This window comes from Mauremys reevesii, linkage group 1 (assembly GCF_016161935.1).
Source record: "Mauremys reevesii isolate NIE-2019 linkage group 1, ASM1616193v1, whole genome shotgun sequence".
In the NCBI taxonomy this organism is placed as follows: Eukaryota; Metazoa; Chordata; order Testudines; family Geoemydidae; genus Mauremys; species Mauremys reevesii.
Window position 1 is genome coordinate 338,950,986 of NC_052623.1, and position 13,242 is coordinate 338,964,227.

The 13,242-nt window shown below is 41.1% G+C and overlaps 1 protein-coding gene across 4 annotated transcripts in view; it reads right to left on the reverse strand.

Annotated features, from left to right (window-relative positions):
- The window catches only part of SEMA3C (semaphorin 3C), a 154,616-nt gene that overhangs the window by 124,423 nt on the left and 16,951 nt on the right, over positions 1 to 13,242 (reverse strand). The window lies entirely within an intron of this gene.

Genomic DNA, 13,242 nt, shown 5'->3' on the forward strand with positions numbered 1-13,242 from the left:
AATACATTGCTAGGATATCTTAAGTGTGAGGCTCAGAATCAAACCAGGTTTTGGCCTTTTTAATGGGGAGTTATTTTTACAAACACATGTAGGGCTTTTCATTGTTTCTTCTGTTACTCTTGCATGGTTTATAATATGACAAAAATGAAACACCAGTGTAGAAATAACTTGAAGTAAAGAATGATGGAGGGAAAAGACAGGGAAATCTACATATAAAATCCCTAAAGGATCGATTGACTTAATATTCCTTCCCATCGGTCTCCGCCTGTGTAATATATACTGTAGTTAGTACAGAAAGCTTTCTGTACTCTCTTACATAAGAACAGACATGCTGGACAGACCATTGGTCCATATAGCTGTCCTCTGGCAGTGCCCAAAGCTTCTGGTCATTGGAGGTTTAGGCATGCAACCCTAACCAGAGCATGGAGTTGCATCCCTGGCCATCTTGTTTAACAGCCATTGAGGGACCTATCTAATTCTTTTTTGAACTCAGTTATAGTTTTGGCCTTCACAACATCTCATGACAATTAGGTCCACAGGTTGACTGTCCATCGTGTGAAGAAGTATTTCCAACCTTATAGATCTGGATCCCCATTTCTGTATCTTACTGAACAGATGAACTGTCACATGGAAACTCCACTTACTTACTCACTGCACAATGAGAATTCAATGAGCTCATCCAAGTTTTTTGGCTTCTGCTTTTAGTCTTTCTCCATAGTAGGTAGCAAAACACTGCTTATAAAGCTCAGAGGCCAAATGCTGAGCTGCTAACTTCATTGATTTCAGTGGAATTTTGCCAGCTCAGCATTTGGCCTTAGCAATGTAGTCTGGGCAGGTGGAACTCTATACTTTATATACTGTCACCTATTTTCAGTGGAGTGATGCAACTATCAGGCTCAAATAAAATAATTATTGAACAGTACAATGTACATATGTAATTTCATTTAGCATTATTAATGCATAGCATCACCATAGGCTGATAGCTTGTATCTCCAGGCAAGGAAAGATTAAACACCACAATCAAAGTCTGTTCAGGCCTTTCTTTGCAGTGCACACTTGATTCTTCAAACAAAAGTTCCCGAAGTAGCACAAAAATAAAGCTATTCCCCTGACCAATGCATGAGCCTAGAGGCCTTTCTCCTTGCACCTCTCTCCCCTGCTCCAGGGTCTACCAGAAAAAACACCTGCTTTCTGCAGCTTCCCCTTCAATTGAATTATCTGGCCTTTTATAGGAATTACCTGACTGTTTCCAAGCTGTGTCTGACAATCAAACAGGACTGGCTGGCTCCAGACCCTTAAAGGAGCAGATCACCCTGTTACAATCAACCAAACCATTACTACTACTATGTGCCTGAAGAAACTTGTCATATTTTGTGCATGTGTTGTGTTGAGATAGAGGCATATATCCAAAAGGTACTGAACAAAAATGCTTCTCAGATATTCAGATACTAGCTTTGGAAACTTGTGAGAGTTAAAACTGCCTCCAGGACTCAGGTACCGGTTGCATAAACCAGAACATAATAATGGATCAGTAACAAAAAGATCTTGTTGCCTAGATCATATTTTGCATGGATTTCTTCTTGAACAATTTCTCTAACATGTTAGACAATAAACAAGCTTGTTTTCAACACATGGCCTGAGAGTCTTCCCTGGTCTCTGTTGTTCCTTAAAGTCCACTTCACTCCCTATCTATGCCTATTTTCCTTCATACCTTTTAACTATGTTTCAGAGAAGTGATGGATCAGCTGATCTTTTTTTTCAGGAGGTTAAACCTAGATTGGAAACTCCTAGAGGGAGTGACTGCTTGTCTGTATCTCTAGGAAACACCACAGATGTTGCACAATAACTGTAACAGGCTGTTACCACAAAATACTTTGATATTGTTTTTTAGCTCTTCTCTACTACTAGTGTCCAGGGCTTAATTTGTGCCAGAGCTTGCCAGGGCTGCATCTTGGCACCTCTAGGCTTGGCAGTTCATAGCCCTGGCACCTCTGGGCTTGCCACATCAGTTATGAAAGTAAAAAAAAAATTGCTTGAGACCTCTTTCATTACAAATTAAAAACTGCTTGTGTTGTATTGTTTTGGGGCGTGGGAGAGAGGATGACTAAATTAAGGGATTGCTTAGCCTGTATCCTTGCCTTCTCTTTGAAGAATGTGGTTTGGCACCAAAACAGAGGTTTGGGTGGCTGCAGCTTTCTGAGGTGTGAGAAGCATGAGCATCCGTGACTTAGCCCAGGTAGACAATGCTGAGGCAGTTATTCCATCTCTTCCCCCAAGAACAAGAAACTTGCCCAGACCAAAATCCCAGATCTGAACCTTCCTTAATGTTGGGAAAGAGTGAAACTTGGTTCATATTATGGCTGCCTCTGTGGGACAAATGAAACATCCCCACAACTTGGGAAACATTTTGAACTGGATACAAGATATGCTGCTCTAGGCCCCTCTGTAGCTGTTTTCTCAGAGGGCTGTTGGTGATTGCTTTCCATTTGCAGCAGAACACCATGCAGGACATCAGGCATTGTTTCCTTATAGAAATAGGGGTGGGGGGAAAGGAAGTCCCATGATTATATATAACATCCTCAGTCAAACTTAATGACAAATGCCTGTGTGAAGTGTTCTGGAAGCCTTTTTGACTCAATACCTTAATGCCAATGTACCTGCCATACTGTACAAATGGCCCTCAGAGATAGATCTGTGTAAATCAAAAATCCTAGGCTGCAGTCCTGTATATTTGTACAGCTGTTCAGCCAATGTCAAAGTGACAGGTTTCAAGTAACAATAAACATGCAAGTGAGATTTTGATCTCAGTTACAATAAAATGCCAGCAGCATTAATGTATCACAATGACAGATGAGGGTGCCAAAAGCCTTGGATTAGTGTCTTTTTATTATTTTAAAACTAACTAAATAGAATAAATACATTGGTGTAAATCCAGTGTAACTCCATTGACTTCAGTGGGGCTACTCTGGATTTACACTAATTTAATTGAGCTCAAATGTGTCTATGGACACAAATGCTTGCAAGAAGACAGTAGAAATTATGCTAGGCTACCTGCAGGGCATCTCTGAGCTGCATACATGGTGGCATCACATCATGGAACAAGAAGACAATAGTGCTCCCCTCCACAGCTGTAGTGAGACCGTAGCTGGAAAAGTGCGTTCACTTTGGGCTCCTTCTTTACCAGTAAGATACGGATGAACCAGAGGGAGTTTAGAACTGTGAAAGTGATCAGGAGGCCAAAGGGAATGATTTATGGGAAAAAAGTTATAAAGCTAAATATGCACAGCTTGGATAAGAAATTATTCAGAAGGAACGTAACAGTCCTTCTTTATGTCAGAGGTGTAAATTCCAAGAAAGGAAAGGAATTAGTAGGATGGTGAAGAAGAATAGAACTACCACTACTTGGATGGAATTAATATGAGAAAATGAAGGTTTCATATTAAGAAAATAGTTCCCGTCCCTGCACAAAGGAAGTCTCATTGCCTGGGAGTTTCATAGCTGGGCTAGACAAAACACTAGTAAAATGTATTTTACAGGGAACAAATTTTGCATTAGCAGGGAGATGGGTCAGAGCAGATATGATCTCTAACATTTACAATTCCATGTATACATGTATGCAAAAGAAAGGATGTGTGTTAATCAGAATTTGATCTGTTTGATAGACACAGCCCTTACATAGGCATATACATTATCTACATTGTCCAGCACGTATGCTAGCATACCTAGAGATACTTAGTTATGTTTCAACAAAATGCTCTCAGTTCACATCTCTGTTGCTTCCTGCCTCTCACAACATGAGACTTACAGGACACAACACTCACTGAAAAGAACATAACATGTTGGTGTAAATTGGCACAGCTTCATAAGTCAATGTGCTGCATCAGCTTACACCAGCAGTTGTAGATGAAGTTGGAAGAGAGTTGCAGCTTGAACGCGTTTTTGAGCTGCTGAGAACTAAAAATATTTAAAACAGCTATAAGAGTTGTATTGTTCTTTTTGCAATAGTCACCTACAGGTGGCAAAACAGGTTATCAGTTTAAGCACTAGTTATTTCAGGACATAATTACCAACCTCACCAAAGTTACGAGAAGCTAGTTACTAGGTGCCCAATTACATCACTGCTATTTCCAGTGCAAAGGATCTGCAGTAATCTCTCTCATCCTGCATTTGTGTGGTAAGGAACGGGGAGTTGGAAGGGGATCTGAAGCATTTCCTCTCCTCTGCCCTGGAATATGGACTTTGTGAAGACCCCTTCACAAGTTTATGGGAGAAGAAAATCATGTCTTCAGTAGAAAAATGGCATCCAGTTAAAGCACCCTTTTGTGAGGCTTGCAGCCAGTGCCACATCTCACCACCACAGAGGTTCAGATAAGTATGGATAGACTTCAGATAGGCTTCCAAACTTCATTTTTGCAAGGCAGGCAGATCTCTGAATCTTCTCCCACTCATATCTTTGTGCTTCCTTCCATCTCCCTCCTCTTGGGCGCTCGTCAGGAGTCCCCTCTCTAAAAACACACTTCGTCAGTGACATCTTTCAGTACTTAACTGATGATCAGAAGAATAAAAACACAATAAAAATAAAAAAATTTCTGCACCATTTTGAGGGTGGAGCTTAATCTCTCAAATGCAATTTAAAATGATCTTATCTAGTCTATGATAGTTGTAGGTGCCATAGTAGCATTTGGTTATCCTCAGTGAGATTTTAAAGATGCAGCACAGAACTCGCAGCCAAGGGCTAACAGGAGGCTAAAATGGTTTTAAGCCACCTTTGTGCCTTCCCTAACCTTGGTTGTTCTAGGGCTGGTGCAGCCCTCTGCATAACATAGCTCTGGGTGCCTATCTAAATTACAGCAGTCTGTCTGGCTGCCCTATGGGCCCCAGCATTTCCATGGGCCCTCAAGTGTTGTGGTCCCATCTCCAACTTGCCTCTCCTGCCCTGCTTCTGGCATGCCCCCTACACCAGGGTTTGAGGGAGGGTCCTCAAAAGGCAGCCTGATCACTGTTTTCCGCAGTGGCTGTCCCTGGGGAATTATCCCGTGGCCAGAAATAGGGCACTTAAGGCCCCTTCATGCTGCTCTGGCCCTTCTATCAGGCTTAATGAGCCCGAATGGGGGGTGGATTTCCCCTAAGGTAGATAAGCTGTCTTCAAAGTGTCCTTTGTAGTCAGTGGAAAGCCTCCAATTGACTTCAGTAGGAGCTGGAGAAACCTCTTAGTCTGGAAGTGTTTCTTGTTGTGAAGACTGTCTTCCGATCTATGGCAAAACATCAAAGATACTGACATGACAAGTAATACATTACTACTACTACTAACTAATCTTTGGGAGCTCACCCACTATTAATTTGTAGGACATGCTCAGGCAGAGAGATTAGTTTAGTATTCTCTGTATTGCAGTAGTGCCATGAGGCCTCAGTTAGGGAACAGGGCCCCTTTATGATAGGGACTGTACAGTACATATTAAAAGTTTGAAACATACAATATATTTGAGCCTCTAAAATTCCAGCTGATCAGTTCTCACAGGTATCTGCCATCCCTCTGCTAGCGTTGCTCCAAGGTTGAGATAAGCAGGGCTTGGGGAAATGAGTAAATGACATGTTTTCAGACTTCCATAATCTAATATGACAGTTTAATGTGACAGAAGAAAGCAAATCCAAGCTATCTGGGTATAAAAGTTATCTATTCCTGTTGATCATTTTGCTCCACTGGTAGCATGTTTGCCAGGAAAAACTGAAAATACAACTTCTTGTCCCAATTCCAACTTCTTGCTCTAAGGCAAATTATATATAGGCATATTCTTGTTTATTTAATGACATATGTGTGAGCTTCTACCTGGTGCATGTGTGAATTTAAAAAAATTCACAGTACTTGGATATCAGGCTTAGAAGGCTTCTAAAGAAACATTATAAAAAAGCAGTTTTCAACTTTTAATCATTATCAACACAAAAGTGCCACGGAGGCTCGATCTCTCCTCTTTTCTGTAGCCTTAGCCTAAAAATAAAACAAACTCAAATTCCTTTTTGTTAAATTTCCATCTATTATAGTTTGAACTTTTCTGAAAACTCACTCAACTAATGAAGTTTAATCCGCACGTGGCTTAAAGCAACAAGAAAGGGGCCTGTGTGTGTGGTGGGTGAATGTGGTTTGGCAGAAGAGGAAGCCTTCTGGATCTAAGGGGCAGAAAGCAATGGAAAATGGAAGCCAGCCTATTGCCCCCATTTTTCCAGCTGTCTGACTGGTAAAATTTTAGTCTAATAAAACAGGGGGAAAACTAATGAGGTTGTGAAGAAATCCTAAGTAAACTGACAATACCATTCACTGTTCAGTTCACTGTTCACACTTAATCATCATAATTTATGCTGTTTTTCTATATGAAATAGCCTGTGTACCCCTGTATAGAAAAAGAAAGCTTTCAGCAGTGTGCTCGGGGGCTCGAAGATCTCTTTTCCTGGGGGCTGGCGTATTAAACTGGGAGAGATGTTTAGTGCTAAGAATTGTCATGCCTGTGCATATTTTAGCTTTGCAAAATAGCAAGTTGTCCCCTAAGGAGCTTAGAAAGAAACAATGGTGGATTTTAGAAGAAAAAGAGGGACATTAACGAAATCAGCTGTATGAAACCCTTCTATAATTATATTATTTGAAAGAGAGCAAATTGGCTTTAACAAAAATAAAAAGGAGTAGGGGAGCTCTGGATTCACCATGGGAAAATCTGTGAGTTCAGGTGGGATCTCTTATAATGAATCAGGATCTATAATTCAGATTATTAGTCCATTGATCTGTGGTTTTACGTAGGGTGAAACATTTTGAACATGTTCCATAATTTTGTTTAATATTCAGTAGATCCGACTATTAATTAGGAAAGAGTCAGTAACATTTTTCAGACACAGAAAAACCGATTTGAATTTGTACAGGTCATAATCATCCATAAAGGTGCTTATGTGGCTCTTGTCACCTCAGTATTCGAATGCCTCACAATCACTAATGGGTGTTATCCTCACAACACTCCTGTGCGGTAGGGAAACAGTAATATCCCCATTTACAGATGGTCACATAGCTGATCATACTAGTTGTATTACCAATTCTTTATCATTGCCAGGTTGAATATCACTAACTTTCTCAGCTGAAGAGTATCTTGCATCCCTTTTAACAGGTTATCTAAAATGCTCCAGTGAGTGGGGAAACCGGTTCCCCTTTACTGAAATGGAGTAACAGACTTGTGTTTCATTTAGAGATGTGAAAATTTGGGGGTGCTTTTGATTTTGCAAAACCGCCTTTTGCTGAGGTGCTCACCCCCACACTGGACTGGAAAGAGTTAATGAGGATGAGAAGGAGCTGATAAAATGGTAGGCCACTTATGAGTAATGGCCGATTGATTATGGAGCCCTGCTCAGAAGGAAGGGGAGAGGCTAGTATAAAGGCAGGGGGTTGACAGCAGATATGAGCTGCACTGAGGAAGCCTGCAGTTACTCTCTGGGTATTACAGTGGTGGAGGCCTCCCTTACAACTCTGGGGGAGACTGTGAGCACTTAGTTGCCCTTGATACAAGGGGATGGTGAGAGACTGAAGTAGGAAAGAAACAGGGAAATAGACAATGGAGCTGCATTATGCGGAGGCCTGCTTTGCTGAAGGCAACTGCACCCTCTCTCGAGGTGGGCTTCAGAGTTCCTGCTGAAGGGGGCTGACAAACAGCAAAGGGGGGTCCAGATCCTATTCATGCAGATCTTAAAAAAAAAAAAAAAGAGGCAGAGATGAGGCACAGATATTTCTGCTTGGCAAGGTTGGCCAAGGAGCAGAATATCTACTCAGGATCCTGCGGGAAGTGAGCTCCAGGCCCCAGAGGCCATACACCCACCTAAAGGACTGTTAGGCCTGTGGCTGGGGGGGACACCTAAAAAGAGAATGCCCCCACCTATACAGAGACCAGAAGCCTTAGCCTGAAGGCAAGGACATAGAAAAGCCCAAAGGCATCCAACCTGTTAGGAGAACAGGAGGGAGAGGCTCTTGCTTTTCCTGTGTGCAAGACTATAATAAATTACTGCTTTCCTTCCACGCCCATATTTTTCCCACTGAAATATCACAGGCCTTTGCACTACTTAGACAAAATAATCCTTTGGCCTTGGTTTTCCTGAGTTGTAGTACAACGTTCCCTCGATTAGGGAAAATTAAATAGACTAAAATATGAAAATATTAGATAGTATGCAACAGCACCATTACAGAGGAGCAATATTTCTCTGACCTTCACCTGAACTTGTAAATTACTGATTACTTTTTGTGGTAGTTGCTTAACATGCCCCACTTTAGCTGCTGCCAGTTATTATAAGACAGCAAAAATAACACAAGGATATTTAGCTCAGTTTGAACCAGACAAACCTCAAAAAAAGTTTGGGTGCAGCTGTGAGGATTAGTGGCTAAAAAGAAAAGAAGAAAATTCAAACCTGCAAACCAAAGCTTTGTATCTATAAATTATATAAAGTAGCAATTACTGGCACATTCACTGAGGAGAGGAGCGTAGCAAGGGTGTGCCTTTTTTATTTCCAAGAGGACACTTAGGACAGTAAAGTATGCACGTCCTGAGGTTATGCAACTGTCATCTTGTTAGTTGATCCTGACTTCTGGGGTTGCATCCGCATGAATCCAAAACTTTTCATGGATATCTGCAGGCAATAGCTAAACTGGGGTATAAAGAGTAGCACATACTGAAGTTGGGAAATGAGACTACGTTTTGAGGCAGGAGTTCAGATTTTACCAAGATTTCAAGTAATAGAACTGATGCACTTCCACAATTCTAACTTCCATTTATAAATCGCACTCAATCTCTGGGCTCCTTATAGTGAGAAAAAATCCCATTTATTTTCATGCAGTTGTTGAGGGTATTCTGTAACCACAGGTTTTTTGTTCACTTTTACAACAAAGTGGAGATTTCTAAAGTGAAATTTTTGACTTCAGGGGGGCAATGGAAGTTTTGTCGCTGACTTCAGCGTGAGCCAGAATTTCACTCTATTTCTTTTTCTTCCTGTTTACGGGCCTGATCCAAAGCCCCCATGTTTTCACTAAAATTAAATCTCTTTTGCAGCTCATCTTCTCCCTTTTGAATAAGGTCTCCTACTAAACTGTGAGGTAGCCAATGTTTTGTCACACTAGCTACCTCAGGGCTTGTCTAGAGTCAGTCCCACAGTTCAGACTATGGGGCTGTGAATTGCAGTGCACACTAGTCCTCTAGAACTAAGTTAAAACATGATCTAGGTACCTTTTCATTTGTGCCTGCAGCATCCACATGGGCGAGTTACAGCATAGCACGCTAATGCACATTGCAATTCAAATCCTCTCCTTCCCCCCCAGTCAAAACTGCAGGGCCATGTAGACATTTTTATTTTAACTCATACAGAATTTCTGTTAACATTGACCTGAAAATGAAGGGGCAGAGGGGAAGTTTCTGTGCCCCATTCCCCTCCCCCGTTAATGTATTAAGGAGCCCTGAAAGCTATTGGTTGGTTTTTATCTGTTTCTGGTTTTACTCTGGAGCAGTAGTTTTTAACCTTCTCCATAGCATGACCATGAGTTTCAATAGCAAAACAGTTTTGGGATCCCACTCTCGTAGGTTCAGGATCACCATCCTACCCAGTCATAAAGAAACAGAGCCGCCCTCCCATACTGAGAATTCATACACTGCAAGTACTAGATCTTGACTGCCCTGTTTTGCTGGGGACTGTAAATGGAAGCAGAGGGGCCTTATTCTGCAGCAGTGTTGACATTAGTTAAGTTTTAAAACCAGAGTAGCAATAAATCTATTCTTTCTCCTCTTCAGTTTCCTTTTCCCACATACAGCAGGAGTTATGCAAGAGAGGGTGTGGCAGCTGGGAAAACAGGCAGCATATTTTGCTGTGATAACAAAAGTCCCAAGTTTTATTCACTAGAGAAGATGAACAACTGTTCTATCCAAGAATAACCCTTGATATTGATACTTTCTGCAGACAAAACTACAAAGGGATTCTATTATTTCATGTTAAAAGTTGATACTTTTTGAAGAACAAATGAAGTCATCTTCATCTCACCCACAATCTTTTTCACTGGTATTTATTACCATTGATAACACCTGCTGAGAGCCTTCTGTCCTGAAGCTTTTGAAGGCTGAGGCAGCTTCATGCTAATATCCTTCAATGGCCCTGGGATTTAAATCCATATCCTTAGGATTAAGTAAGATCAGTTAAAAATGAATAACCCTTTATAGCCAATATGCCTGTATCCTTCACGAGACACAGAATGAATCGGTTTAGAGGGTGGAGTTTAAACCAGTCAATCCACTTAGGTTTCTAGATTCAATACCCTTTTCTATGCCTTATATTTTATTTCTATTCATTGCTGTTAAGTTGGCCTAGTGTTTAAGATAAGTGGCAGAGCTCTCAATTAATACTTATAATATTAATATCCAATATTTGCCTTAAAGTAATATCTCAGTTACCCTCCCTGCAGAGGACTGATAATGGGAGACTGAGGCTTTCACTGCTAGTTTGCTCATGTGAACTTAGTCATGGGTAGGGACCAAAAGTTACCATCTGATGATGTCTGTGATGAAGTGGTGGTGTCAGTCCAGTTCCTAGTGGATGGATAGCTATCCCTCAAAACCCACAACCACACCAGTACCAATACCAGAAACCGGCTTAATACTGGTATTTTGTATCTCTGTGGAATGACAGCTGACTGGTGGTTAAGACTGTGAAACTGCTGAGCAGTTACTTGAATAGCAGCCCCATTGAAATCAACTGCTCACCTATTGGGATCTGGCCATAAGAGTTTAAGAGAAAAGGAAAGACGAGGGAAATCTACCATTTTCACAGTCAATATTATAAAGGGACCATAACTGTCTGTCATGGATGATGAGGTGAGTTTACCAGGAAAAAGGAGAGACTATTAAAACCTAGATACTCTTAATTCAGCTTTCACGTTTCAGAAATAATATAGCTACTAGTAACATGTCTCAAAAGGATAAACTTATGAACAAGTGTCATATTACCAGACCTCTGCAATTATACGTCTGTAATATATATTACAAATTATATATATACAGACACAAAATAAATATTTATAGTGTGTGTGCATAAGGCTGATAATATAAAACTTGTTCACAAGTTCACATACACACTATATAATGTCTGTTTTATCTTTTATATATAATATTATACGGCCACACACTTTGAAAATGGTGAAATTGAAATAAACTTTATCCAGATGTTGCAGTAAGCAAAGGACTGAAGCCTGTCTTAAAACCAACGTTTATTTTGAGATTTGGTCACAAGCTGTTTGTTTAATTTAGAAGTAACTATCTTAGTGCTGAAGGAGTCAATAGAATTTCCAAAACTAACTAACTAAAATAAAATACAATTCTGCACCGAAAAGACTGTATTTAATTCCACTCACTCTGCACACCTCATCAGAACCTGTGCAGTGATTTATTCAACCTTTTATGAGTAAGTTCAGTGTAACAGCAAAGAGGCAATCTCTCTTTCACTTAAATGAGACAGATTAAGTGCAGAAAATGTAGGCAGGATCAAGTGATAGATTGCTTTTGTGTTGCTTCATGTCAAGTTTCACATATAGGATTTCTCTCTCTTCTTAAGAAGGATCTTTCTGAATATAATAGATATGGTACAGAGAAACACAAATATATATAAAATACACACACACTGTTCCCTTTTGGGGCAGAGCACTGGACCGCTTTAAAGTAGAATAATTTGCATATAGTCCAAAACTTTTATATTTGGATACCAACATTTTAGGCACTCTATTTTGTATGAAACAAAAGTGACTGGCATTTGGAGGTGCTTATTACCTGAGGCTCCCATGTGAGATGCAACGTTCGTTTGGGTCACATTTCTGATCACTTTGGGGAAAGTTACCCTTTCTCTTCTGGACAGTGTCTAATGAGCCAGCTGCCCTGAAGCCATTACTTGAAGCAGATGCCAACATCTTAACAATAACTTACCATCACACCTGCTCTGCATCAAATGACAGCTTTTAAAAATCCCAAATTGTCATAGTGGATCAGAACCAGACAAGCGCTGTGCGGAATGCTAACTATGCAATTTGTTTCCTCACCAACAGCAGAGTCTGAACACACCTGCATACTCCCATGCTCTCTGCTATACAGAAGCAGCTAGCATTGGTGGATGCCTTATTTATCTCCTATAGAGAATGTCTGCAGCACCCATCTCGTAGGTGACCTAGAGACTCGTTGGTGCTAACTGACAGAGGGTGCATAAGGTTTTACAGGGATCTGATATCTGAGTCCAGTACCTACATCATAATATTTGAGGAGTTATGTATCTATACTGAAATTATGTGTTTAAGGACTTGGAGTTAAGGCAGCTCACCAGAAGGTGCCATTCGTCAGAGATGTTCCTTTCACACAGGAGGTAACTTACACTTACCTCCCTTTCTGTGTTCTGCACCTTACGCTGCATGCTTATTTGCATACTAAGCCAGATGTGAACTGAGAGATGAGGAAATCCACAGGAAGAAAACAGCAAGGGGGTGTTCGGTTTATGAATAAAGACAAAGGATTGGTCTGGTATATCTTGGAGTGCAAAGAAACTCTGTGGATGAGGGGAAAGCAGTGGATGTACTATTTCTGGACTTTAGCAAAGCTTTTGATACAGTCTCCCACAGTATTCTTGCCAGCAAGTTGAAGAAGTATGGGCTGGATGAATGGACGGTAAGGTGGATAGAAAACTGGCTAGATGGTCGGGCTCAACGGGTAGTGATCAATGGTTCCATGTCTAGTTGGCAGCCGGTATCAAGTGGAGTGCCCCAAGGGTCGGTTTTATTCAATATCTTCATTAACGATCTGGAGGATGGTGTGGACTGCACCCTTAGCAAGTTTGCAGATGACACTAAACTGGGAGGAGTGGTTGATACGCTGGAGGGTAGGGCTAGGATACAGAGGGACCTAGACAAATTAGAGGATTGGGCCAAAAGAAATATGATGAGGTTCAACAAGGACAAGTGCAGAGTCCTGCACTTAGGACGGAAGAATCCCATGCACTGCTACAGACTAGGGACCAAATGGCTGGGCAGCAGTTCTGCAGAAAAGGGCCTAGGGGTTACGGTGGACGAAAAGCTGAATATGAGTCAACAGTGTGCCCTTGTTGCCAAGAAGGCTAATGGCATTTTGGGTTGTATAAGTAGGGGCATTTCCAGCAGATCGAGGGATGTGATCATTCCCCTCTATTCAGCACTGATGAGGCCTCATT